The sequence below is a fragment of the Chinchilla lanigera genome, unplaced genomic scaffold, assembly GCF_000276665.1.
Source record: "Chinchilla lanigera isolate Chin_1 unplaced genomic scaffold, ChiLan1.0 scaffold00022, whole genome shotgun sequence".
In the NCBI taxonomy this organism is placed as follows: domain Eukaryota; kingdom Metazoa; phylum Chordata; class Mammalia; order Rodentia; family Chinchillidae; genus Chinchilla; species Chinchilla lanigera.
In genome coordinates, this window is record NW_004955423.1 from 7,324,704 (window position 1) to 7,351,912 (window position 27,209).

The following is a 27,209-nucleotide window of genomic DNA, read 5'->3' on the forward strand; positions in this document are numbered from 1 at the left end:
GTGCCACAGCTAGCTATTTGTTAGCATTGAAAGCTCTAAAAGATCCATTATCACTGGTTTAGCTTCCCCATCTTTCTTGGGGACCCTCCTCAGACTCTGTTGGATGACAACAAGTCTAATATTTTTACTTTATATTTAGAGTAAAATGAATTTAAAGTTATTTGTGTTATTCACAGGAACAATGGAAAAGATAGAACTTGGGGATGGAAGTTATCATGATTTGTTATCTCCATCTATAACACTAGAAATAGAATAGATTGGTAGGAATAATTGGTGTTAAAAGCTTCTCAAGAGAAGTAAATAGTAGAGAAAATGGCAGAGTAGTGCGCAGCAATAGCTCAACGTCTCTGGGATTTGGAATCCAGACACTGGAAACACATACACATACACACACACACACACACACAGAGAGAGAGAGAGAGAGAGAGAGAGAGAGAGAGAGAGAAAGAGAGAGAGAGAGAGATTCCTAGAAACTGGGACCAGGAAGAGCCTACTGACAAGAAAATTAATAACTACATAGAAATTGAGGAGACAGAATACAACATGGAGAAGAGAAGAAACATCTTGAACTTTCTCCCTGGCTCCCAATTTGTGGCCATGAGAAAGGGAGACCAATCCCACATAAACAAAGTGAAGGCTAGGAACTCCAAAGGGCCTCAGAGAGAAATGTGGTGGTGGAACAGACTGGTGGTTGCCATGATTTGCAGAGACAGTGTAGAATTGTTTTCTCACAGGAGTTGCTCAATAGTTGATAGCTGGTGAGTGATTCCAGTCCAGGTACTCACCATATCCCTGGAAGTGTTTGGTCAGGTGCCATTGTAGGGTAGGGTTAATTGTTTGGATCAGGAAGTTAGAGCTGCCAAGGATGGCCTCACTTCAGGGTTCCCAATGTGACCCTCCCAGAGTGATTGGGAGAGAGACAGGCATAGGAGAAAACTGTGGCTGTGGAGTGGAGTGGGCTGGAAAGATACCCACCCCTCAAGATGTGTGACTTAAAGGACACAGCAGCCAGAGGCCAGACGTAGTCTAAATTGCTGTGGATTTGAAAGCCTCAGCATTGAAGCCCTCATCCTACTCCTACTACCTGCTGGTACCTGTATCCAGTGTGGATCTGGGGTCTGACATCCTTCTTTATCTACCAGCATGAATAGGGTCACATCTTGACTTGGACAGTACTACATCTTGGGAAGAGGGAGCCCCAGAGAAAAATGACAATTGCTAGACCCCAAAATTATAGATCCTGGAAGAAAATGTCACTCAAAATCACAGAGAAATATATGTTTCTTTTAAAATTTTTTTTTTTGTGTAGGTGTGTGTGTACATTTCTCTTTTTTTCTCTTCACTAGTTTGTTGGGGCTTCAGGAATTTTCCTATGTTTGTTTTCCTTGCTTTTTATCTTTTTCTTTTTTTTCTTGTTTCCTCTTCTCCCTTTTAATTTTCTCCCTTCAATTTTTCTCTTTATTTTTATTCCCTCTATGATTTCTTATTTTTCCCCTCTTCTTTTAGCTTTTATTTCTTGGCAATTTTTTCTTTACTCTTACATGATTCTATAAACTTCTTTCTATTCCCCAAGAGGATCCTTTGTACCACTTCTCTCTGCTCCTCATATCATATATATTGTTTAAAGTTTCAATTTTTGCTCTTGCATTCTCCTGGTTCTAACAGCCTATATTTTAAATGGTATAATCATAAAGCTTTGTTAATTTTTAGATAACTCTATAAAATTACTGTTGAATTCTTTTCTACCATTAGTGGAGATATAGCAGTTACATTTAGTTCATATTAGCTGTAAGTCAATACTGGGTCTTACTGTTTATACCATAATTATAAATTTCTTCTCTAAAGTATGTTACATAATTTGTTCTTATGATACATTAATATTCAGTTTCTCATGGAAGATACTACTGTAGCTGATTTACTTGATATTGCTCAGGCTGCATAATTATTGCTATTAATGTTTTTTTCTTTTTTTCAAGTCAACACCCTGATTACATTGGGCATTAAAAAACACATTCCCTGAGAACTTAATATTGGGCTAAATACACTGCATCCTTATCGGGAGCTTGGCTGGGTCCTCAATCTTCTACATTGTGTATGGTGAAGGCTTAAATAAAAGAAACAAGTAATATGGTTTGGGGGTTCAGAAAGGTGAGAACTCTCTTGGAGATAAGACTAAGACATCTCTGGATGGCCAGTACTTATTCAGTTTCAAACAAGTTCAGGGGGCATGAGAGAAAGTGAAGGGAAAAGCTGAGGTAAAGATGGGAAACTGAGCAGGACCTTGAGAAGTTAGAACAAAGCTTTTCCCAGCAGTAAATTTTGCCAATTAAGAGAATCGCTTGACCTCTAAGGTTGGCAGTTTATTGCTCTGGAACAGAGAGTATCAACGCTGTGTCCTCAGCTGCCTCAGCTGTGGTGTTATCTTGTCTTCAGAGCATTATGGTCAGTAACTTAGCCTTTACACAGTCCAGTCCCCAGCATATCTTCCTCTCTCAAATTAACCAAAGTAGTTAGATCTTGGACCAGAGGCAAAGAGCTATAGTTAGCCATGCCCAAAGTACATCACTAAAAAGTGACTAACTAAAGAGATCACTGTACTAACAACAAAGTCTTTCCACTACAATTGTCCATAAACCTTAGCAAAAATAAACATGTGAACAAAAAAATAGAAACATGAAAATATCTGGCACCCAAATGCCTATCAAAACTCCCAACTCTCCAAGAGCCAATCTAGGGTTTATCAAGGGGTGGGGGAATAGCATTTGCCGCACATCTCAGTTACTTGAAAGGATAACAGAAGAGGTTAGAAAACAGATCAGAGAGGTACTCAGCAGAATCAGAACGATATAACTAAACAAGTAATGGAAATAAGAACCAAAATGATCCAGAAGCTTTGAGAAGGATCATCTCTTAATTGGCAAAAGGACCATCTCTTAATTGACTGCTCAGAAAATTTACTTCTGGGAAAATCTTTGTTCTAACTTCTCAAGGTCCTGCTCAGTTTCCCATCTTTTGATCCAGGAACTTTGAGAAGACACTACTGAAAAGCTAGATGAGCCAAAGAAAATGATACAAAGCATGAATAACCATTTTAGCAAAGAAGAAGAGTCCATAAAAAGGTTTCAATCAGAAATCTAGGAAACTAAAAGCCAGGCATGGTGGCCCATGCTGTAATTTCAGCACTCGGGAGGCTGAAGCAGTAGGAGAGTTGCAAGTTAGAGACCAGCCTGGGCTACAAAGTGAGCTCAAGTCCAGCCTGAATTGCATAGTGAGACCCTGTCTCAAAAAGACCAAAAAAAAATAAAAAAAAAAAAAAAAAAGAAATCTAGGAAACTAAAATTTATAATGAAACTATGGGCAACAGAAGCAACCAGTGTGATGACATAATTTCAGGACTAGAAGATAATGTCTTGAAAGACCAACTACTCAAAGTCACCTTAAAAACAAGAGGGCATGAAAAATGTATCCAATAGCTGCTAGATCATGCAAAAAAGACAAATCTGAGAATAACTAGAATAAATGAAAAATTAGAAGACAGCAAATAGGACATAAAAACTTGTCCTTAGAAATAATGCCAAAAAACTTGTGAAATACAGGGAAGGAAATAAACATACAGATAAGCAAGGCATGTAAAACCCCAAAAAAGCCATGACCAAACTCTCTGCACTACATCATAATTAAAATACCAAAATCTATCATAGGGACAAAATTTTATTTTATTTTATTTTATTTATTTATTTATTTTTTTTGTTTTTCTCCGGTACTGGGAACCGAACTCACGACCTTGCACTTGCCAGGCAGGTGCTTTTGCCGCTGAGCTAAATCCCCAGCCCCGGGACAAAATTTTAAAAGCTATTAGAGAAAAGCAATAAGTCATATATAAAGTTAAACCCATTAGAACTACAACAGACTTCTCAACATAAACCTTAATGGCCATGAAGGCTTGAAGCAAAGTATCTCAAAACTTAAAAGATAACAACTTCCCACCTCAAGTTACATATCCTTCAAAACTTTCCTTCAAAATTTATGGAAAAATAAGTTATTTCCACAACAAAATGCACTTCAAGAAATTTATGACCACCAAACCAACATTCTAAAAAATTCTCAATGATATTCTAGAAAGAGACAGCAAAGCCAACAGTGCCAACAAGTAAAAAAGAATGAATATATGTGGCAGGATGAACAGCTAAGCAGAAGGAAAAATAAGGAAATCAGCAGCAGGAAAATAATGCAGTTGAAGGAATAAGTGAATACCTTTCCGTAACAACTTTCAATGTCAATGATCTAAATTCCCCAAAGACACAGATTGGCAGAATAGATCAAGAAACAAAACATGATATGCAGTGCACAGGAACATATTTAATTCAAAAAGAAATTCACAGATTAAAAGGATAGAAAACAATATTCCATGTAATGGGAACCTGGACAAAACAGAAGTCGCTATCCTAGTTTCACACAAAGTGGATTTAAAGCCAAAACTCAGTGAAGGAGACAAAGAAGCCTACTACATGTTGGTTAAAGAAATAATTCAACAGAAAGAGATAAAGTTGTAAATGCCCCTTCATAAAACAAACACTAACAGAGATTTTAAAAAATCATATCAACATCAATATAACTGTAATGGGGGACCTCAATACCTCATAGTCACAAAAAAGATAACTAGACAAAAAAAAAGTCAAGAAATAAATATCAGATGGGATTGGGTGTGTTTAAGGTGGTATTGCCATAGACAACAAAGAATTACCACAGTTGAACCAAACCTTTGAACAAACGGACCTAATGGCTACCTACAGAGTCTTTCACTAAACAATAGAATACACATTCTTCTCAGCAGCACATGGGACTTTCTCCAAAATGGACTACAGTCTAGCCCATAAAGCATGTTAAGTAAGTGCAAAAGATTAAAATTACACTATACATATTATCAGATCATAGTGCAGTCAGACTAGAAATAAATAGCAAAGGAAACCATAGAAACTATGTACACACATGGAAATTAAACAATACTCTCTTGAAAAGTATGTCACAGAAGAAACTAAGCAAGAAATTAAGACTTCCTAAAATCAAATAATAATGCCAGTACAACATATTGAAATCTATTGGACATGATGAAAGCAGTCTTAAGAGGTAAGTTTATAGTGGTAAATGTCCACATCAGAAAAAAAAGTGAGCTCAAATAAATAACCTAATGGTGCAGTTCAGTGTCCTAGAAAATCAAGAACAATCCAAATTCAAAGCCAGTATGGGCTAAGAAATTATAAAAATCAGGGCAAAAATTAATGAAATTGAGACTAGGAAAAACTACAAAGAACCAGTGAACCAAAGAGTTGATTCTTTGAAGAAATAAACAAAATAGGCAAACCCTTAGCCAATCTTACAGAGAGAGAGAGAGAGAGAGAGAGAGAGAGAGAGAGAGAGAGAGAGAGAGAGAGAGAGAGAGATTCAAGTCAATATAATTAGAAATGAAAAAGGCAAAAGCATAATGGATTCTGCCCAAATCCAGAAGATCATTAGTAACTACTTGGAGAACATATACTCTAATAAAATGGAGAATTCATCCACTTAGAATTCATTACTTAGAAGTTACTTTGAAATTGAAAAATGTCTCTGTCCCTTTTAGATGGGGCTTAATCATGTTAGGAAGTCACAAAACAAAATTTGAGAAAGATAAATTCTTCATTTAAACCAGGTTCCAGCCCAGACCAGAAAGGTGTAAATAATGTTTCCCTTTCTGATATCATTGGGCTGTTGGCAGCTAGGAATGCAATATGCCTTACTCCGGAGTTAGATGGCCAGGTATCAGAAGGAATGTGTACTATGTGTAACCTTAAGATTTCATTGTGCTCTGTGGGCTTGCTTTGGGTCTGAGACTTAAGAAATGATGGTAAATGTATTATACATTGAAGCCTTTCTTTCTTTCTTTTTTCTTTTTCTTTTTGAGGCAGGGTTTCCACGTGCAGTTTAGGGAACTCACTTTGTGGTCCAGGCTAGTCTCGAACTCGCAGCGATCTCTTGCCTCAGCTTCCCTAGGGCTAGGATGATAGACGTATATTTATTTAATCAATAGCAACACATGCTTTCATGGACCCCTCTTTGCCCTTCAGGCCTGCTAATATCAACAGGCTTTGTTATGGGCTGAATGCTATGTTTCCTCTAAATACGTGTGTTGAATCCTAATCCCCAACATGATGATATTAGAAGGTGAGGGCCTTTGGGAGGTTACATGCTCCTGAAAATGGAGCCCCTATGAATGAGCTCAGTGCCTTTATACACAGAGACACAGAACTTGCCCCTGCACCTTCTGCCAGGCAAGGATACAAGGAGAAGATGGCCTTCTGCAAACCAGTGAATAAGCCCGTTTCTGCTGGTCCCTTGACCTGACGCTGTTGGAGATAAATGTTTGTCACTCAGACCATCTAGTTTATGGTATTCTGCTGCTGCAGCCTGACCTGAGTCATTGCGAAGATTATCCCTCATCCTCTTCCATTTATACCCTCAGTTAACTACAAATCAGATCTCAACTAGGCATGGTAAATGTGCAGTTAATAAACAATGACTATTTCTCTGTACTTAACACATGCTGAGGAGAATATAGGAAAATGGGATCATGCCTGCTGGTATAGTAGAGACAGACTCTAGAGGCTAAGTAAAAATCCTGGCTCTGTGCCTGTTCGCTCTGCATCTTGGATGAACAAATTTAATCTTCCCTCACTGTGAAAATCCCTCACAGGGGTGCATGTGAAAGCACCCAGCCTGATCTGTGGAGCGTGCTAGTACATAGTAGCTCTTCCCTTCAGAGAGCTAACAGGGATTGCGAGGATAAATAATGAGAAAGATAGTTGAGATGTTAAGTGTAATCAGCCGTGGAGTGGAAGAAATACGTACACCTAGAGAGCCAGTGAAGGCTTTTAGAGGAGCAGTCCAACATAGTAAAGCTGTGCCGAGAGAGAAGTAGCACCAATAAACCCAGAAATGCACTCAATTTTGTACCATGAAGTGAAAAGGGGCCTAAGTGAGGGAACTAGGATGTCCTAAATAGCATGACTCCATCCAGTTTGCTTCCCAGTAGAAATCTTAAGAAGCAGGATGCGTGGGGCCCCCTTCTTCAGTTGCCCCCTCAAAAAGGCATTAAGCGGAACACACTCAGGACCAAGAGGCAAAGCCTCACTCCATTTCTTTCTAGCCCGTGAGGCTGGAGGGGTCTGAGCTGCTGTTGTCCCAGTTAAAACTCTCGTTCCTGTCTTTAACAGTTTTATTTCTTTTTTTATTGGTACATGTTCGCAGTACATAATGATTCCATTCCTTGTGGGGTGACTCCATTTCATATACCTATCGCATCTTCATTCTTTTTTCGTCTCCTGCTTCAGTTTTTAAGAAGCAGATGAGGATGCTTCAAAACAAAACAATCTCTTCTGCTGCCTTGTTTAGTCTCATAAGTTTCCCATCTTCCCTGCTGTGAACCAGAAATGAACTCAGTGTCCAGGAGGGGAATCTCACTGGCCCTGAGACACAGAACAAAGCTGTTCCCCGTCCTGGTGGCTTCCGGTTTTGCAGCCCTGCTCTGCACCCAAACGTATGCTTTCTCTTTGCCTTTTCATCTAATTACAGCCCAAGAAAAAACAAGCCTGAGAATCCAATTGAGGACCAGGTCAGGGCTTTGGAATCTAAGTAATACGTGTTTACACTCCTGCCCTCTGCAAATGGCTCCTGAGCCACGAATGGATTTCTGTTCTTGGATTGCTCTCAGTGACAGCAATACTTATGTGTTTGCTTCAGGGTGCCAACAAAAGAGAGAAATGTGGTCACATCTCCTGTTTCCTACAGAAAGCAAGAAACTGAGGGAGAGGGAAAGGCACCCAGGATGTGCATCTGAAAGCTTGATGCTTGACATGTGGCAGGCACATCAGTAACCTCAGTCAGGACCATGGCAGTAAGAAGCAGCTGCCCTGCCTCCCACCAGGGCTGGTCCAGACCAGTGGAAGTGGGTAGGAGGAACTCAGGAAGCCCTTTCTGTGGGGCTGCCGGGATGCTCAGCATACCGCCCCTGGAGGCTTTGAGCAACATGTAGATGGCCCAAGAACACAAACCCCTGCTACTTGGAACAGCTGAAGGAGAGCAACACGGCAGTGTTCAAATGTGAGGGTTCTTGTGGAGAATGGAGATAAGATTTATTCCAGGGAACTTGGACCAGGGGGTTGGAATCTATCCATAGAACCCAGATTCAGATTCATACGGTTATACTTTGGAACTCAACCACTTTCTTTTTGCTTTCTCTTTTGAATTCAGAGATACGTTTTTACTTATTTTTAAATTTTTTACTAGTACATGTTTGCAATACATTATGATGACATTCACTATGCGCAGTAAACTTGTTAAAATTTGGTATTCAAAGCACTTGACAGGGGGATTTTTGTCCTTGTACTCATTGTCTGGGATTCAGTGCACAAGCTAGAACCTGTTGGGGCCAATTGCCTCATGACTTAGTACCCTTTCCAGTCAAAACAATTCGGTACTTGTCATCTTTAGTACTAGTCATGCCTCTAGAATCAACTAACAACAAGTAACAAGGTACCACTCTATGTTTTAAAAGGCTGAATTGTCCAAAGAAATGAGTAGTTTAGGAGGGAAAGCATCATAATAGAGAAGGTACTGTCAACTTTTGAAGTCTTTTCCAACCCTGAGGCTCTCTGTCCTTCTTCTCAAGAGCCACCATTTTGATTTGGATGATTTACATGACTTTAGGAGCTCATTTCATGTGACACAGTAAGTAATGTGGCCTAAACTAAGGAATTCACATCACACGTACACATGAGTTCATCTCATACACATGCACACATGCACACAAACCCATAGTGGTTTTTGCAGTGATTATTTGACATGTCTTTTAGAATAAACTATAATAATTTTGTAGGACTATTAAAACAAATATGTTCTTGCTGGGTGTGGTGACGCAAACCTGTAATACCAGCACTAAAGAGGCTGAGGCAGGAGGATTGCCATGAGTTTGAGGACAACCTGGGCTACATAGTGAGTTCAAGACCAACCTGAACTACATAGAGAGAGACCCTGTCCCAAAAAATGTTCTCTCTTTTCTGCTAGATATGAGTTAAGGAATGTTCTAATTGCTCTTGGCAGATTTTTTTGAAGACACTATAAAAGCCATTTTCAAGAAGAAGGCAGAGATGTGGGAGGAAGCAGGAACTTTGGTGACATTGTTAAATTATGAATCAAGACTTAACTGAAACTAGATTCACCTTTAGACCTTTTGTTGCAAAAATTAATACAATTCCTTGATTGAACAGATTTTAGTTGGGCTTTCTGATATTCACAAATAAAAACATCTTGATCAAGTGAGGGTAAGAGCAGGAAGTACGAATCTTAGTCTCTGCCTTCAAAGAGCCTCCAGTATAGTTTGGAAGATGAAACATTAGACAGGATAGGGAAAGCAATATGGAAGAGGAATATACAGATATCAGATATGATCACAGCAGATTAAAGTCCCATGTGGATATCACCAAAACTATGACAAACCACAGGAAAGAAGGAAAATAATTCTGTAAGTTACTCAATAAGGGGCATTGTGATCTATTTCCCTCCTCCTATATCTGCCAAGCAGGGGAAGGTCTCCTGGCTCCATGTGTGAGAATATAATCTCTGAAATCAGACTACACAGACTTAAATCCTAGTTTGGCCACTTACTAGATATGCATGCACAGGCTAATAAACTTTATGCACACTGACTCTCTGATCAGTGAAATAGACATAAAAACCTGTAATTACCTCTTAGATTGTGGTGAAAATTGAATGAGTTATTATAATTGTGTCTGGCACATAATCAAAGTGCAATTAGTGTTCTCTACTACCTTCCTTTGAAAAACAATCTTTCAATAACTATGATGTAGCAAACACTGGAGTGTAGTAACAATAAGTAAATCATCATCTGCTCTTACGGAGGCAACAACTTCTAGTGAGGGATGCAGCTTCCACTGGAGGAAAAGGTAATGGAAGCATGCAATAAATAAGCACAGAAAGAATGAATTATTAGTTAAAACTCTGGCTTTGAGAAAAAATTAACGAAGCTCTCCTAAGCAAAAGATTTAAAAAATATGACTGCAGAGCTATGTCAGAATCAGGCTAGTACCAGGAATTGAAAAGCCCCAGGGAGCCGCAGAAGTACCTTTTCTCTGTTGATTGGTTGTATTCTCCTTTCCCTTTATGCAGGTTGGTCTTTTGCTTCTTTGTCCCCACAGAGGACTATGTGCACCTCACGGAAAAGCTTGAATGTACGTGTTCTGGCTTAACCAAGAGGCCAAGATGGTGGTCTATGTCTAAGTCCTTATGGTAAGTTCTCAGAATAAGAGAACTTAATTGAGTAAAACGTTCAATCTTGGTCAAATTGTCAGGGTCAGAGTAGGAACGTGGCTCCTTGACTCAGCCAGTGGCAAGTGAGGCTCAGCTCTCCAAGAAGAAAATGTGGCTCATGGGCTGGTTAGGTAGCCGCAAGGGGTACTCTAACTTTAGTTTTTAAAGCAAGGAACTTCTTAAAGAACATTGTAGCTTGCTGAGATTTTGAAGACTGATGAGAATTGACACGTGAAAGGGATGGGAAATGAGCCATCCTATAATAGGAGCAGCACAAGAACAGAGGGTGTGGCATCTCTGGAGGATATCAGGGAGGCCACTGACAGGAGAGGATCTTAGAAAAATGAGCCAGGTAGATGTAAGGGGTCTTGTAAGTTTTATTGTGTTTGGCTGTTTTGAGTTCTGTGGGAAAGTATTAAAGATTTTTTTAAAAGTGAGGGACACGATCAGGTGTTCATGTTGGAATAGTTATTCACATTATTCTAACAATAATACAGAGAATGTTTGGGGGTTTCACAAGAGTGGAGGCTGTTTAGATAATATAGGTGGAGTGATGGTAGCTTGAAATAAGGTAGTAATAGCAAGGAGCAGGAAAAAGTTGTGTTGATCTTAGGACACCAGCAGGAGCACAGAGCCTGATTTGTATTAAGATGTCAGTTGAATAATGCCATGCAAAAGTCAGGCAAACTGGTATTTGACGCAGTGCCTCCAATTCTTGTGGCCTTGGTCATCAGTGATGCTAGGACACAGGAAGGATTGCTAAGTTCTGGCTGCAAGTCAGCACCACTGAAAGATGCATGGAAGGCATTTTCACCCAGGGCCCCATGAAGCTGTTGGCTTCCCTTGATGTACTAGGAGATCTTAGCTTTGTAACTCAGGGAGGAGAGAACAGTTGTGTTTGAGAGCCGGATTGGAGCAAGGAGGAGAAGAAGGAGGAGTGATGGACAATGTAGATGCTATGGGTCTTTTTCTTAGCTAGCCTCTGTGGTTAACAAAGCCTAAGATATATTTTTTAATGAATCTCTGTGAGACCTGGAAGGGGCCCAAGGGCCAACTGACACCTGCTCACAGGAGAGGTTATGAGAGCCAAGCAAGAAGGGAAGAACATGCGGCTGCTGTAGGTGCCCGCAGCTCACAGAGGATTTAAGGAAGGGCTTTAATTCCATGCAGAATTGCCTTTTAGAAATACCTGGGGAGCGGGGTGTGGTGGTGCACGCTGCAATCCCAGCACTGGGAGGGTGAAGCAGGAGGATCACTGAGAGTTTGAGGTCAGGCTGGGGTGTATGGTAAGTTCAAGCCAGTCTGAGCTAAAAAGTGAGATCTTGTTGAAAGACAAAGAAAGAAACAAAGAAACAAAGAAAGAAACGAAAGAAAGAAAGAAACGAGGGGAAGGAATGAGTTTTTTTTCAGTGCACCTTTGTGCACATGGGTGTGGTAGACACCCATGCCCTTGTGATTTGGGCAACTATGAAGATTCTCATGTTCTAGTTAAAGACTGGAGGCCCGGTCTTTGAAGCAGGCAGTCTGGTGTCAAGGAAACCGAGAATGCAACGGTTAAATATTTGAGTTAAGTATTTATTATTCTGTGCCTATGTCTCCTGGGTGAAGGTATTTTGGTTCACTCTGCATCCGCAAGACAAACTGCCATGCCAACATGACCTCGAATCCAGTGAGGCTCCTCCAAACGCCTCAGAGCAGCACAGCTGAGCCGGGCTCCTGGTGAGGATGCCCCCACTTACAACGGTACTTTCTACCATTCAGGCAACATACAAAGCTTTTCTTTTTTAAATCTGGTGGTGTGGTCCTTAGCTTTCCTTCATTTTTGGTCCTTAGAATTCCTTTTCAAGGTAAAAAGAGTACTTGTCAGCTTTGTGTTTTGTTTTCACAGTGCTGGCAATCAAACTGAGGGCCTTGTTTACGCCAGGCAAACAGTAAACCACTGAGCCACATCCCCAGCCCGGGTGGATTTTTTCTGATGCCACAAAAATCAATACTTTAACAAAAAAAAAAATGTAGGAAAACATTTTGTGAAGGACTTGGCTTCATTATGGAAAGTTCTAAATATACTTTATAAAAGACTGATAATGAAATGTTTCACCCAAAACTTTCCTTCACATTGCAAAATGGTCCTCTACCCTTTCATGTAGTCAGGAAGTTTCCTTCCAACGGTAAATGTGCTGCACAAAACCCCTCAACTGTCTGCAAGTAAACATCTCTTTTAGAAAATCAACTGCATTGTGCTTTGAGTACTTTGTGTTTTATTAATCCTGTGAAAAATTCCTTTGGTGAAAAGATTCAAATCTGGATATTTTACCATCTGAGAAAGAGAGTCACTTTGTTCTATGAGAATGTTCGTATGTTCTCTTACCCTGAGGATGATGTAATTTTCTAATAAATGGAAATGATTTGTTTTCTGTGTGCGTGTTTTTAAAGGCCATTAGCACCCCTTGTCTATCTACCCTGGACTCCCCAAGTTCAGTAAACCTCAAGATTTCAACTTGCCAATGTCTGTCTCTTTATGCCTAAGAACTTAGATCAGCATTGAGAAAAAATGATATATCTGGCGGGAAGCCCTGGAGAATAAATGTTCCCCAGGTGCAGTCCTCAAAAAATGACTTATAGGAATTGGTGTATAAATACTCCAGCTTCACTTTCTTTGGGTGGCATAAGCCAGGCATGTGTGCTTTACACTGTTTCTTGCAGTTTCCCTGTGGGATTGAATGCCATGGTCACCCACGACAAAAGCAGGCTAGATGGCCAGCCATGTTTGCTTCCTTCCCTTCCTATGTCAGTTTCCTATTCCCCTTCTAGGAGTCCCTGCCCCACTAAAACAAGCTCTTGTACAAAAGTCCTTGCCCTCGGGTCTACTTCTGGAAAACCCAAACTAAGCTGGCCCGTGTGTTGAAAATGAGATCATTCTATTATTTTAAGTTCCTAAGTGAGGGTAGAGTGCTCACCCATAATGTTCAAACTGTTAAAAAGATAATTCTTATATAAATATATAGTATGTGTCAAGGTTTTATTTAATTTATTTATGAAGAATTGGCAGAACAACAAAGCTGATTTCAGTGTACAGAGTCAATGGAAAGAAGGAATGCTGGAAAAAGATTGCTGAATTAGAGGTCAAACTGATTAATGATCTACAGGGCACTAGCATCAATGCTATAGTTTGCAATACTGGGTGTTCCTCCTAGGGGCTTCTCAGTAGCTTACATTCCCAGCCTTTTTATTTTACTTTTTTAAAATTTGAGACAAGGTATCACTAAATTGCTAAATTTTCCAATTTGGGCTTCAACTGATGAGCCTCCTGCCTCTGCCTCTGCCTCTGCCTTTGCTTCTGCCTCTGCCTCTGCCTCTGCCTCTCAGAGTATGTTGCTGTAATTTGGATAATGTCCCTGAGAGATCTGTGTATTAAAAACTTGGTGCTTAGCTGGTGGCACTATTGAGAAGTGGTAGAACCTTTAAGAAGAGGGGCCTAGTGGGAGGTCTTTATGTCACTGAGGGTGTGCCCTTGAAGGGGATCATGAGACCTCAGTGCCTTGTTTCCTTTTTTTCCTCTTCTTGGCCATGAGGTGAATGGTTTTGCTCAGCTGTGTGATCCTTTTGTGATGTGCTACCCTGCTACAGGCCCAAAAGCAATGAAGGGAACTGATCTCCGAAACTGCAAGCCAAAATAAATCTTTTCACCTTAAAATTTGATTTTCTCAGACATTTTTTATAATAATGGAAAGCTAACACTCTTTGATTTATATTATCATAGAGGAAAGAATTTTCTACAAACATAAACAATTTTATAGAGTTAGAAAAGAGATAGGCCTTCAATCAATTAGTAATAATAAGTCAACAATTATTACACATTACTCACATGAGAATGTCAATCAAATGGCCCTAGCATCTTCAAAAGTTTACCCCATTATCTTTTTTAATTATCTACAAGTTTAGAATCATTTTTCTGAATACTATAAGAATTTTATGTGATTTATAAGTATGTAGCTGGGTGTGGTAGCACACACCTGTAATCCCAGCACTTGGGAGGCTGTGGCAGGAGGATTGCCAAGAGTTTGAGACCAACCTGAGCTACATAGTGCACTCAAAGCCAGCATGAACTACATAGTGAGACCCTTTCTCAAAAAAAAAAGTAACCTATGAGCTGATAATTACAACATTCGCAGTTGTAGATTAGTAAGTTGTGAAAAGTTTGTGTGCTTGCATGTGTTTTAAACTTTACTTATTTGAGACCAATTTTGAAGACACTTGTAAAAATAAAAACTTGCACAAAACTTGCCCTATCATGAGAGGGGTTTTGCTTTTACTATTTTAATTTTTATTAAGTGGTCTAGTATTTTGGTGAAATTATTCCGAAATTCATCTGGAAGCTGGTTACAGATATATTTTGTAAAGATTTTTCTCACTGGCAAAGAATTACAGAAAATGGATTATTCTACATTCACTGGGATTTTAAAAAATTGTTAGTTATTGATTGTTCAAACTGTTATAGACAGCTCAGTTAGGTAGAAATATTCTAGGCAGTCAGGCAGGGTGAGGCCCTCAAGGAGCCAGTGCAGATGCATTGCAACTGTGGGGAGAGAGACACCTCCCCTGAGGGCCAGACCTCAAGGCGGAAGATGAAACGAATGCACCCACATACTTCCCCTAAGGATAAACAACAGTGATGATATTCCACATAGGTATCCATCACCTTGGAAAAGCCAGGCAAATCTACTGATCCACCCACTCCAGGAAAAGCCCCTGTTCTGTTTCATGCCTGCTTGCTACTACGTGATTTGTTTCCCGATTTGATCCCCACTTAATCAATATTACCTGAACAATTATGCTTATAATCTTATTGGTAGACCATAGTTTGGTCCCACCTCATGCCTACCTTGTGATTTCCCATTTTACCCCACTTTGGACCTGCCTCACTTCGTGGTTTTGCTCTATAAAAATCCCTAGAAAAGGCAAGGTCCTCAGTCACCTGCTTAAGACCCCTTCTGTCTCTCTCTTAAGACAGAAGCTTTCTTTCCCCAGTAAATATATTCTGCTCTTAACCTCCTTTGTTCCTAGAATTCACTCTTTAATTTTAGAGAAAGCAAACTCGTACCAGGTATCGAGCAGTTTGGGAGTTTCTTTCCCCTTTATGAAAACAAACTCCACGGTGGCCTTTAAAAAAGAAAATGAAGAAATAAAAGAACATGGATCACCATCCTCTGAAATGTATACTTTTTTGTTTTTATCTTTAAAAAATCTGAATGAACAGTGTTTAAGACCACAGTATCATATCCTCAGTGACAGAGTGCTTACCTAGCACATGTGAGGCTCTGGGATTCATCCCCAGCCTTATCAAAAGAAAAAAAGGAAAGAAGAAAAAGAAAGAAAGAAAGAAAGAAAGAAAGAAAGAAAGAAAGAAAGAAAGACAAAAGAAAGAAAGAAAGAAAGAAAGAAAGAAAGAAAGAAAGAAAGAAAGAAAGAAAGAAAAGAGAAAAACAAAGAAAGAAAGGCCACAATATCCCTTTCTTTCTCATGTCAAATTGGGATCAATGGTGGTAAAAGATGAAAAAAATCCATTTCTTCCTTCCTCTTGTACTTTGTTAGACAGCCTGAAGGCTATCTCATTATTAGCTAATAAAACCCATCTGCCAGTGCCACTTCTTGTTAAACACTCACTTTGAAAGTTTGGGAATGGTGAGGAGCACACCCCCGTTCCCTGCTCTCTGACACTGGCAATTTAGAGTGGAACATCTTTGCATGTTATCAGGAATTAAACAGAGGAAGTTTGAAAGTTTTCGTCGCCCTAGTTCAAACAGGCCCTTCTTTTCCCTGATAGCTCTGAGAGCCAGTAACCCCTGAAAGCTGGCAGTGGACGGGAGCATTGGCTCTTTGTAAATTGAATGACCCGATTTTTATCTCTAGTTGGATTCCAGGAGGAAGCATGATGTCATTTCAACCACTGGCCAGAAAACTTCTTGCTTAATGAGCACTTTGAGCTTCCTGGCAGTCAAGAAGGCCTTTGTCTACTGTGCTTAGCAGCAGGGGTCAAAGAGCCTTCTTTTCTGGCTCTTCAGAACAAAGGGACAGGATCGCTAGCTGGCTCTTGTCTGTGACTAAGTCTGACAATAGCAGACAGACAAATAACAGCCGACTCCCAAAAGGTTAGGAAGCCTAGCAGGTCAGGAGGCCGGGAGACGCGCTGAAATGCCATCAAAGACGGGCCTTCTGCCTCCTCACTATGGTGTGGGAGTCATCCCTGTCTGACTCCAAGTGGGGGCTGAATTTCAGTCAGGCGTCCTGTGACATACACGTGCCCCTCTTCTACCCGCAGCACCTGCCAGCTCCTGCCCCCAGCCCCAGGCTTCCCTCAGCTGTTGGAGCAGGTGCTTTGGATGGCCTCCACCCACTGGCAGCTGTTGGGATCTGCGCTGAGGGTGGAAACCAATCTCTAACTCTGGTTACTCACGGCTGAGGGTGAAACCAGGAATATAAGAGAAAAAGTGCTGTGGGCTGATGTCTACTTGTGGCGCATAGTAAACTAGATCTTACGCAAAAGAGGTCATGTACTGAAGGAAACAAAGTGAAATCCATTCTTTAAATAGTGTTAACCCCTCTGATAATTTTCCTTTGTAGAAAGCAGCTTTGTTGCCAGGTGTGATGGAAGGTGCATATAATCCCAGCTATGTACTGAGGCAGAAGGATCTCAAGTTTGAGGCAACCTGGTCAGACGCTATCTCAAAATCAAAATAGGTAGGAATGGCTCAGTGGTAAGAGTGCTTACTTACCATGAGCAAGGCCCTTGGTTCAATCCTTAGTAACACACACACACAAGCAACTTTATTGAGGTGTAGTTTCTGTGCCACGAAATGCACATGGTTAAAGTGTACAGTTTGAGAAATCCTTTTTGTCTTTCTGAGAAAAGGTTTTGCTACCCAGTTCAGGCTGGCCTTGAATTCACTTTGTAGCCCAGGCTGGCCTGAAACTCTCAGTGATCCCACTGCCTCAGCCTCCTGAGTGCTGGGATTACAGGGGTGCAGCACCCCGCCCAGCCGGTTTGGGAAGTTTTGATGTGTGCGTATGCTTGTGAAAAACCCACTGCCATAATGGTGTGTCAGTGAAGAAAAATGCACAACTTCAGGGTGGGCTTTGATAATGGAAGAGGCTGGCACGTGAGTGTGCATGGGAGGGTGGACAGGAAATCTCTGTGCTTTTCTTTTAGTCTGGCTGTGGACCACAATTGCTCTAAAAAATAAAATGTATTTTTTAGAAAACACTAATTTACAAAATCCATCACCGCAGTCAGGATCGTCTCTCCCAGAAATTGCTTCCTGCTGCTTTGTGATTCCTGCTTTCAGTGGCCTGGGCGGCCCCCTCCCACATTCATCTTTCCCGGTTACCGATGATCTTGCTCTGCTTTCCATCACCAAAGATGCTTTAGAATTTGCTATAGATTCTGCATAAATGGGGTCCTATGTTATTATGCGCTCTTCTTTGGAGGGGGCCAGGCTTCTTTTACTAAGCCTATTATCCATACTGTTGTGTTTATCGTTATTTCACTCTCATTGCTGAGTAACTTTGTAGTATAATTTCACAGTCTTCTATTTGCGGCTCTACCACAATTTCTCTATTTACCTATTGGTAGACATTTGTAAGACACTATGTTTTTGTTTTGTTTTGTTTTTTCTTTTTTTCCCGGTACCAGGGATCGAACTCATGACCTTGCGCTTGCCAGGCAGGTGCTGTGCCGCTGAGCTAAATCCCCAGCCCCTTATTGGTAGACATTTGGATTGTTTTAGTTCTTGATTATTACAAGTAAAGTAATAATGAATATTTGTTTTCAAGTCATTCTATGGACATATACTTTGATATCTTTTGAGTAAATTCTGAGGAGGGAAATCACTAGGTCAAATAGAGGGAACACCCAGTTGCTTTCCAAAGGGGGTTGGTACCATTTCATATCCTTATCATCACTATATGAGGTTTCCTGTCCTTCTTCTACAGCTTCACCAACAGTTGGTGTAGTCATTTTTTAATATTAGCCTAATGGCAATGTAGTAGTAGCACACTGTGATTTTTCTTTTTGTTTTTGTTTGTTTGTTTGCTTGTTTTTTTCATTTTTTTGGAGGGGATATCAAGAATCGAACTCAGCACCTCATGCTTACCGGGCAAGTGCAGTGCCACTGAGCTAAACCCTCGGCCACTCTACACTGTGCTTTTACTTTGCATTTTCCTAATGATTAATATTGGTAAGTATCCTTTCCTGTGCTTATTTTCCATTTGTAGCTTTTTGGTGAAGATTTTTCTCCTTTCACTGTTTGTATATCTTTTTCTTTAGATCTGTTGTCCATTTTTAAAACTTGGTTATTTATTATCTTATTATTGAGCATGAAAGTTCCTTATGTATTCTGGATATAAGTTCTTTATGATATGCTATGCAATATTTCCTCCCAGCTTCTGTCTTGTTCTTCATTTTCTTAACAGTGTCTTTTGAAGAGCCAACATTCTTAATTTTGAGATGATCTAATCTATGCATTTTTCTGATTATATTTATAAAAGGTTAGAACACCATCTAGGACTCATTATAATTTTAAGTGTCTCCACAAATCTATGACTTGATTTTTAAATGTGGCCTAGCAAGCTCTTTCCTGGTCAGATCTCATTATTAAAACATTCAAATAGCTCAAAGACGTCCAGGTTTCAGCACATACCTACTTACTTCAAGCAGAATTTGACAGAGCAAAAACTGCAGTACCACAAAACAAACTGGACTGAAGCAGAAAGGTATGCTGGTGGTATTTTCATAAATGAAACCTAGGGGAGGCTAAAGGCCCTGAATTGGGCTTTTGGTGGATATAAGGCAAGCAGTTTTGTCTTCAGCCACAAAATATAATAAAGCTTGCCAAATTAGGCCCAATTCATCCATGACTCAAGGATAAACTATTCAAGTTCTGCCATTAAGGAAGATGAGCTATAACTCTTTACCCAGTATTGGTTACCTCCACAGTTTAGAGAAAGAAAGAAGAAGAAAACTTCTCTAGGCATCTGCATAGAAAGCCAAAGACTTACTGATAGGTTTTTCCAGTGCAGAGAGAGGTAAAGCACAATAAAATGCCTGTATTATGGGTTCAGAGAAGACCACAAGGAAAGAGAGAGAGAGACGTACAACTTCTGAGGGCCTGTCATGGGTCAAAGTTTAAATAGGCCCAGGCTGGAGGACAGGTTTAGGAGGCGGACCGCCTGACATGGTAGACCAGGATTGGGCAGGAGTGTGGGAAAAGGAAACAGGATATTACAAAAAGGAAAGTAGGAAGTCGTAATTTGACTCAGAGGAAGAAGGGTGGGGCTTAGCACATGACCTCTAGTGGCCAGTGCCACATTGGCTTGGTGCCATACTTGCTCAGTGCCATATAGCACATGACCTCCAGCGCCATATTGGCTGGATGCCATAGCAACTGGGCAGGAATTACAGTGAGGGGAGAAACCCATCACTTACTATTTTAAATTATTTATAATTTAGATAATAAAAGACCATGTTTATAGTCAAATCATAAAATTAGCCATGAACAGTGCTAGTACTCAGATTTGCTAGAGGTGCTTTATCCTGGTATCATACATAACCTCCCATCAACCATGTGGATGGTCCTGGTATTGTCTCATTTCACAGATGAGGAAACGGAGGCCCAGCAAGGTTAAGAGAGCAGTAAAGCCAGATAGTTCTGTTGATCTTAGGATGTATGTTTTACCTCCTCATCTACTGCCACTTTTTCATGGCACAAATAAAATTGAACTATTTTACCTCTGTGAATGGTCATTTAGTTCACCATATCTTGTTTAGTTTAGTCTAATCCTTATTTAAATCTAGTCACTTAAATAAGGACTAGAAGGAGGTGTCATAAGGATGAATATGAGCACATGAATAGACCTATTCTAGGAGAGATGGTGAATACTTCCTGACTAGGGTACAGCCCTTCCTGGGTCCCCACCCCCACCCTTGCACTCTGCACACACTGAGCTGTCCTCTCTGTTCCCTCATTGCCTCCTCAGCATCCCTCATGAGACCTGAGGAGAGGGACTGAGACTTACCAGTAGTGCTGGTGCCTAGTCAGTTCTTGATATATGTTGACTGATTGAAGGAATGAAAGAATTTCCTATTCCAACCCTGATGAAGTGTTTGGTTCTAAATTTATATGGCTAAGAAAAACTGACTACTTCATGTAAAAATATCACTCAGCAAACAGGTAACCAAGAACATTACCAGATTAATTAGTCCCTTAGGGAAGTGCTCAGACTAATTCCAAAGATAGCTCAGAGACCTTTATTCTGGGAAAATGCTATTGTCTTGTTACCAGAATGACTCAGAGCTGCTATGTGTAGACTAAAATTTATGGGCTTTCATAGTTAGAACCACAAGGTTATGGGCAGTCCTGCTGAGGAACTTGTACCATAGTTACAGAAGAAAACAAATTGGGAGCTTTGACTTAGGAAGGCCTTCAGAAGAGTCGTCCTTGTTATACCAGCTGTCTCTTATTGCATGCTTGCCTTCCACCATCATTAATTTACTTAATCGTAAAGTGAGATAGGCAACACTGAGTCACTAACAGTAGAGCAAACTGGCATCATGGGACTTCTGATGGCCATCAAGAGGAGTGCACATGCTTTGTGCAGCATGGCTTTTTCATTATGGAGAAGAATAGAACACATTTACTCCCAAGTGAGCAATGTAGTAGCATTAACTATATGTGTATTGTTATGCAATAGATCTCTGAAACTATTTAGTTTTGCAAAAATAGAAACCCAGGGCTGGGGATTTAGCTCAGTGGCATAGCACCTGTCTGGCAAGTGCAATGTCGTGAGTTCGATTGCCGGTACTGGAAAAAAAAACAAAAAAAAAAAGACAAAAAAGCAAAAAAATAGAAACCCTATATCCAGAAACAACTCACCCTCCCAGCACTCATCAACCACTGTATTACTGTACATTGTTTCTAAAAGTCTAACTACTCTATATGCCTCTTGTAAGTGGAACCATGTGGTATTTATCCTATCACTGGCCTACTTCACCCCACACGGTGTGTCTGTGTTTAATCCATGCTGCAGCATGTGACAGAATCACCTTCCTTCTTAAGGGTAAGCAATACTCCACTAGTATATGTGTATCACATTGCATTTTTTCATTAATCCATCTATGGATGTTTAGGTTGCTTTTGCCTTTCGACCATGGTAAATTATGCTGCTATGAATATGAGTGTGCAAATTATCTCACTGAGGTCTTGTTTCCAATTCTTTTAAATATATCCCCCGAACTGACGTTGCTGAATAGAACATGGTAATTCTATTTTCCATTTTTTGAGGAATCACTGTGCTGATTTTCATGGCAGTTGAATCATTTCACATCCCCACTAACAATGCACAAGGGTTCACTTTCTCCACATCCTTGCTAACACCATGTTAATAGTTGTGTGACAGCTCATTGTAATTTTGATTTGCATCTCCCTGGTGATTAGTTTATGAGGTATCTTTTCATACACTTCTTGGCAATTTATATATCTTCTTTTGAGAGATGTCTATGTTTTAGTCACTGTGTTTGTCACTGAGACATGATACCTGACACTCCAAGGAGGAGAGATTCATTTTGGCTTACCTTTACAATCTCTGGTTGCCTAGTCCCGAGGCAGAAGAGTCCACTGGAGAGGAAAGTGGCTCACATCACAGCCATCATGAAGCAGAGAGAGAAGGGAGGAGCTAGGATAGGACGTATGCCCTTCCAGGTCGCAGTCCCAATGACATATCTCTAACCAGGTCCTAGCACCTCATACTAAGTCAGGTGTAGCACCCCTATAATTCAATCACCTTACAATCACCTTTGAGTGCATGAGGCTTCAGAAGGATATTCCAGATCCAAACTATAATAGTCTGTTCAAATCCTTTGCTTACTTTTAAACTGGATTTTTTCATTGTAGTTGTTGAGTTGAAGGAATTCTTCCTGTATTGGCAATGTTAACCTCTCGATTTCAACAAGTGATAATAAGGGCCAAAAACTAGGACCAAATCATCCGTGACTCAGGGGCATACCTTGTCAGATATACGGTTTGCAGACATTTTTTTTTCTATTCTGCAGGTTGCCTTTTCACTTCAATGACTCTTTGCTGTGCAGAAGTTTTAAAGTCTCACATAGTTCCATTTGTATATTTTCATTTGTGTTGTTTATTCTCTAGGGTCAGGTCCAAGAAATCATTGTCAAATCTATGTCATAAAGATTTCCCTTATTTTTTAGTTTCTTCTCTGTTTTTTTTTTTTTTTTTTAATGGCTATATGTCTTTATTAGATAAACATGAAATTTTTTGTGGGGAGCTGGTCTTCCATTTGCTTTTTGTTTTCATAGAATATCAAGTGTCTAGAAATTGTCTAAGAATTTCTTATGAGACAAATACACCTCTACCCTCTTAAAAAAAAGAGAGAGAAAAAACAGCCTCATTGTGTATATTTCCCAACAAAATTTTTGGGCCTCCTGACTAGGACTGAAATTTGAAGTTAGGCCATGAGAACCTTTGGCTGTCTTACTGAATTTGCAGGGCTTTTTCCTACCTAATACCATTTGCAAAAAGGAAAGACAGGACAATCCTAGATGATTCTGGGAGCAGGCAGGATATTTTACTCAGTGGCACATGACTAAAGAAGGTGTACATGTGCTCTAAAGGTACCTTCTCAGCAGGTCTGGGGTTTGGACTTCTGGAACTGGGTTCTGAGGGCACGTGGAATGCAAGCTGCCATTGAGCTTTTTACGAGAAAGGATAGAGATTTCCCGGAAACAGGGGACCACCTCGTCTCTTCCCCAGTTTGGGCCTAGTTGTATCTTTTATGACACAGGTGGGTGTGTTTTTATCACTTTACTGATCCCAAGGTCATCTGGAGTGTCAATATCACTTCCTGCGCCAGTGGTGTCCCGCCTTGGTGATTCGGAATAAGTGATAAACGGTGGCTGGCAGCTAGGTGCGTGTGTCTACCAGCACTCAGGCTTTACCTTCTGCAAGCAAGTGGCATGCCTGACAGGACAACAGGCCATTGGTAACTTGGAGAACGGGCTGTGGCAGCTGTGAAAGGAGGCCTGACAGGGTTGTTGGAGTAGCCATCTGTGCCCTGCTCCCTGTGAGCTCTGGCTGGGGTGTGAGGCTCAGTGTGATGCAGGGGAGACGAAGCCTCACAGAGACAGTGCTGGGGCAGAATCTGAGACTGCGAGTGAGGAACCCGTGTCCCCACTCATCCTCATCCCCCACTAAGGCGGAGGAGTGCTGAGAGGGACAGACCAAGGGCTCTGAGGAATGCGATGCCAAGGGCGCTGTTTCCTTCACATGCTCATCCTGAGTGAGGCTGGAAAAATCAAGGACAGGAAAGAAATCATGGAAAAACTTGGTTTTGAGCACATAAAGCCTTGAAGTAAGGCTAGTTGTTAAAAAGCTTTCTTAATCGTCTATGTCTACCAGTACTGTATTAGGGTACTCACATTTGGAGACATTCTGGAATGATTATTAAACAGATGTTTTATGAAAACTGAGAAGAGAAAGCGATACCTCGCTCAGCCAGACTGAACACTTTTAAGTGGTGTCTACTTAAAAGACTGGTTGTCAGGGGCTGGGATTTAGCTCAGCAGCACAGCGCCTGCCTGGCAAGCACAAGGTTGTGAGTTCAATTCCTGGTACCAGAGAAAAAACAAAACAAAACAAAAAACAAAAGACTGGTTGTCCAGTTAGAGTCCATGGTGAGCCGTAGTTGGTCCGGCTTTCGGAGCATTGGCTAAGTCTTCCTAAAAGACATGGAGAAGAGAAATGGGGATTGGACACAACTGTTTGCCAGCCCTGGGCTGGATAATAGGAATATAAAAATAAATAAATCGTTCTTAGCTGGCTGTATAACATACACTTATAATCCCAGCACTCTGTGAGGCTGAGGCAGAAGGATCACAAATTGCCCGTCCTGGACAACTTAGTGAGTTGGCAAGACTCTGCCTAAAAAAAACAAAAAAATGGGCCATGGATGTAGCTCAGCAGCACAGCACCTGCCTGGCAAGTATAAGGTCATGAGTTCGATTCCTGGTACTGAGGAAAAAAAACAAACAAAAAAAAACTGAAAAGGGGATGTAGCTCAGTGTAAGGCTCTGGGTTCAAGCCCTATTACTGCAAGATAAATACACAGTTCTTGCCCTAAAGGAGCTCTCCATTTAGTGGATTTTTATTTAGATTAATTATAAGAAGTTAAAAATACAGGATTAAGGAATAGCTAACTGGATTTCTATTTCTAGTGTAGTGCTAATCAATCTTAAAAAAAAAGTCATGGTAGCTGGGTGTGGTGATACACAGCTGTAATCTTTGGACTTGGGATACTGAGACACGAGGGTCACCATGAGTTAGAAGCCAACCTGGGCTACATAGTGAGTTCAAGACCAGCCTGCACTACATAATGAGACCCTGTCTAAACCAACCTACCAATCCCCCCAAAACAAAACAAAACAAAATACAAAAAACTTAGTGATACAGTGATATAAAGGGAATGACAATCAGACATTTTGGATGTCTGAATCACCAAACACATTATGCTAGACTAGAGTCAATTATGTCCAAATTGAACATTAACTTCAAAATAATTAGGTAAGTATACTGTTAAAGAACTCCTGACTTAGTTTATATCTTTTAAAAAGTAATCTTGTTTTAGTCAACCCAGAAAAGAGTAAGGGGCACAGTATGTTTGCTACAGACAAGAATGCAGCTCCAAAATGGAATAACAGAGCTAGTATGTCTGGAACAGAGGAAATTACACCGCCACAGTTGCCTGTTCTGGTCTGGTGTTTACTGGAAAGAAATATGTATAGGTTTTCAGTTTTAAAAATATTAATTTCAAGAAAAATGTATAGTAATGACAAGCTTTCTTTTCCTCCAGAATTTAGTGTTCCATTTTTAGTAGATAGACTATTGAAAATACATGAAGAATTTGTTTAATCTCCTCGGTAGAAGAAACTTCAAATAATGATCAAGACTTAGGGCTGAGGAACCAGAATACTAAGGACTACAGATTAGTCTCTCTTTTCTTGGATCTTGTCATTACATTCCATAGATTCCTCTTAAATTGACTCCATAACACAATATCCTCTTTCTTCAGTTTTTTCTTCAGTTCCTGATCCTATCAGCTCCATAACTGTGGGCATTCTTTTGAATGTTGTTATCAGCCCCTTTCTCATTTCTCCTTAAGAGTCCATCTACTGTGCCTCACAACTACTTACTTCTTGGATAAACTAGAAATCTGAGGTTACGTCTTAGGTCTTTTCTTGAATTCCTGTGCTATGTAGGGAAAAGTGGCAGAGAATAAGAGAGTTAAAGTTTATCTAGCAGTCCTTCGTATGAGGGACAGTTGGCTAAAATTTTTTCCCAATTCATGGGTTTTCTTTTTACTGTATTGGTGATTTTGTTTGTTTGTTTGTTTTTCTTCCGGTACCAGGAATCAAACTCATGACCTTGCGCTTGCCAGGCAGGCGCTTTTGCCGCTGAGCTAAATCCCCAGCCCCTGATTTTTTTTTTTTTTTTTTTGATATACAAAAACTTTTCAATAAGATGAAATCCCAGTTGTTGATTCTTTGACGTATTTCCCATGTGTTTTGTTCATCTGAATAACCAATTTAAAGATAACAATATACAATACAACAACCGTTGTTAATTTCCTGTCACCTTGTTTGAAATTCTGTATCATTTTTATTGTTTTGTTTATGCCTTTGTGTTTGTTAATTTGTTTTTGTTCTTTTCTCTTTAAAATTAACTTTTAAAAAATTTATTTAACAGTATTTCACCTATGTTATTTTGTTTACTTCCCACAATAACCCTGTGTAGTTTAGGTGTTAGCATTTTTTAGGTGAGGCTCCTATAAAAGCTAGACTTTGACAGATTAATGGGTTGGTCACTTGCATCTTGGTCTTGTGACTCCCATTCCATGGCTCTTTCCACCACAGCATAACTGCCTCTTCAAACTTGTTTATTTATTCACTTCACTCATTTACCAACACACAAACATTGCACGCCGAGCATTTTCCAGTACGCTAGCACAAGGACTAAAGAAATGAATAAGACACAGCCCCTTCTTTTAGAAGCTAATGGGCTAGTAGGGGAGATTGAAAAGACAGATGACTATACAAGGTGATAAAAGCTTTGATCTGCAATGGAGTGAATGGTTTGCTGACAGTGTGTGGGGAGGCACTCAGGAAGAAATATTTGGTGGCTTCTCAACGGAAGAGTAGAAATTTGACTTCCCCCTTATATTAGGGTTGTGGCATTCAGTTCACTTTTCATCTTTGTGTGGCTTGCTTTCCTCCCCACTACATTTGTGGACATGGAGGCCTTCACACTTTTGCAGGCAAGCTTCTAAGAAGACTGTGGCTAGAATGCAATAAAGAATAAAAAATTAATTGTTACATTAAAATTTCAGTACATCGAACAGATGCCTGATCATTTCCCCATACTGGAATACATACCAGTGTAAAGCATTCCTCTGTGCTTTGTAAGGAATGAAGTGATGCTGCAGAGAGGTAACGTAGCTCATGCAAGTTGACACATTTGGTGTCGAGATCCTGAGTAGGGTCTGCTCCCCGGCTCTCCGTCCCCTGTGCTCACCTTTGTAGCTTCTCAATATGTCAATGTGCTGCTAAACAGCTAAAGACTAGCAAGAATATCCACACATTTCACCCCTGTGGGTGAGAGGGAGAGTCCACAAACATGTATTCAGTGTAGAGATGCTAATGGGTATTAGGGTCTCACAATTCTGGCAGTTTCTTACCACCTGGATTTAATGACTGCAATTAGTCATTCACTTCAGCCTGACTCTGG

General features: G+C 40.3%; 1 long non-coding RNA gene across 1 annotated transcript in view; it reads left to right on the forward strand.

Moving 5' to 3' along the window:
• Positions 1-27,209, forward strand: part of LOC106148520 — a 50,129-nt gene that overhangs the window by 14,644 nt on the left and 8,276 nt on the right. The window contains exon 2 of the long non-coding RNA XR_001234051.1: positions 10,222-10,341. This is a non-coding gene — a long non-coding RNA (uncharacterized LOC106148520). The remainder of the gene's footprint in view (positions 1-10,221; positions 10,342-27,209) is intronic.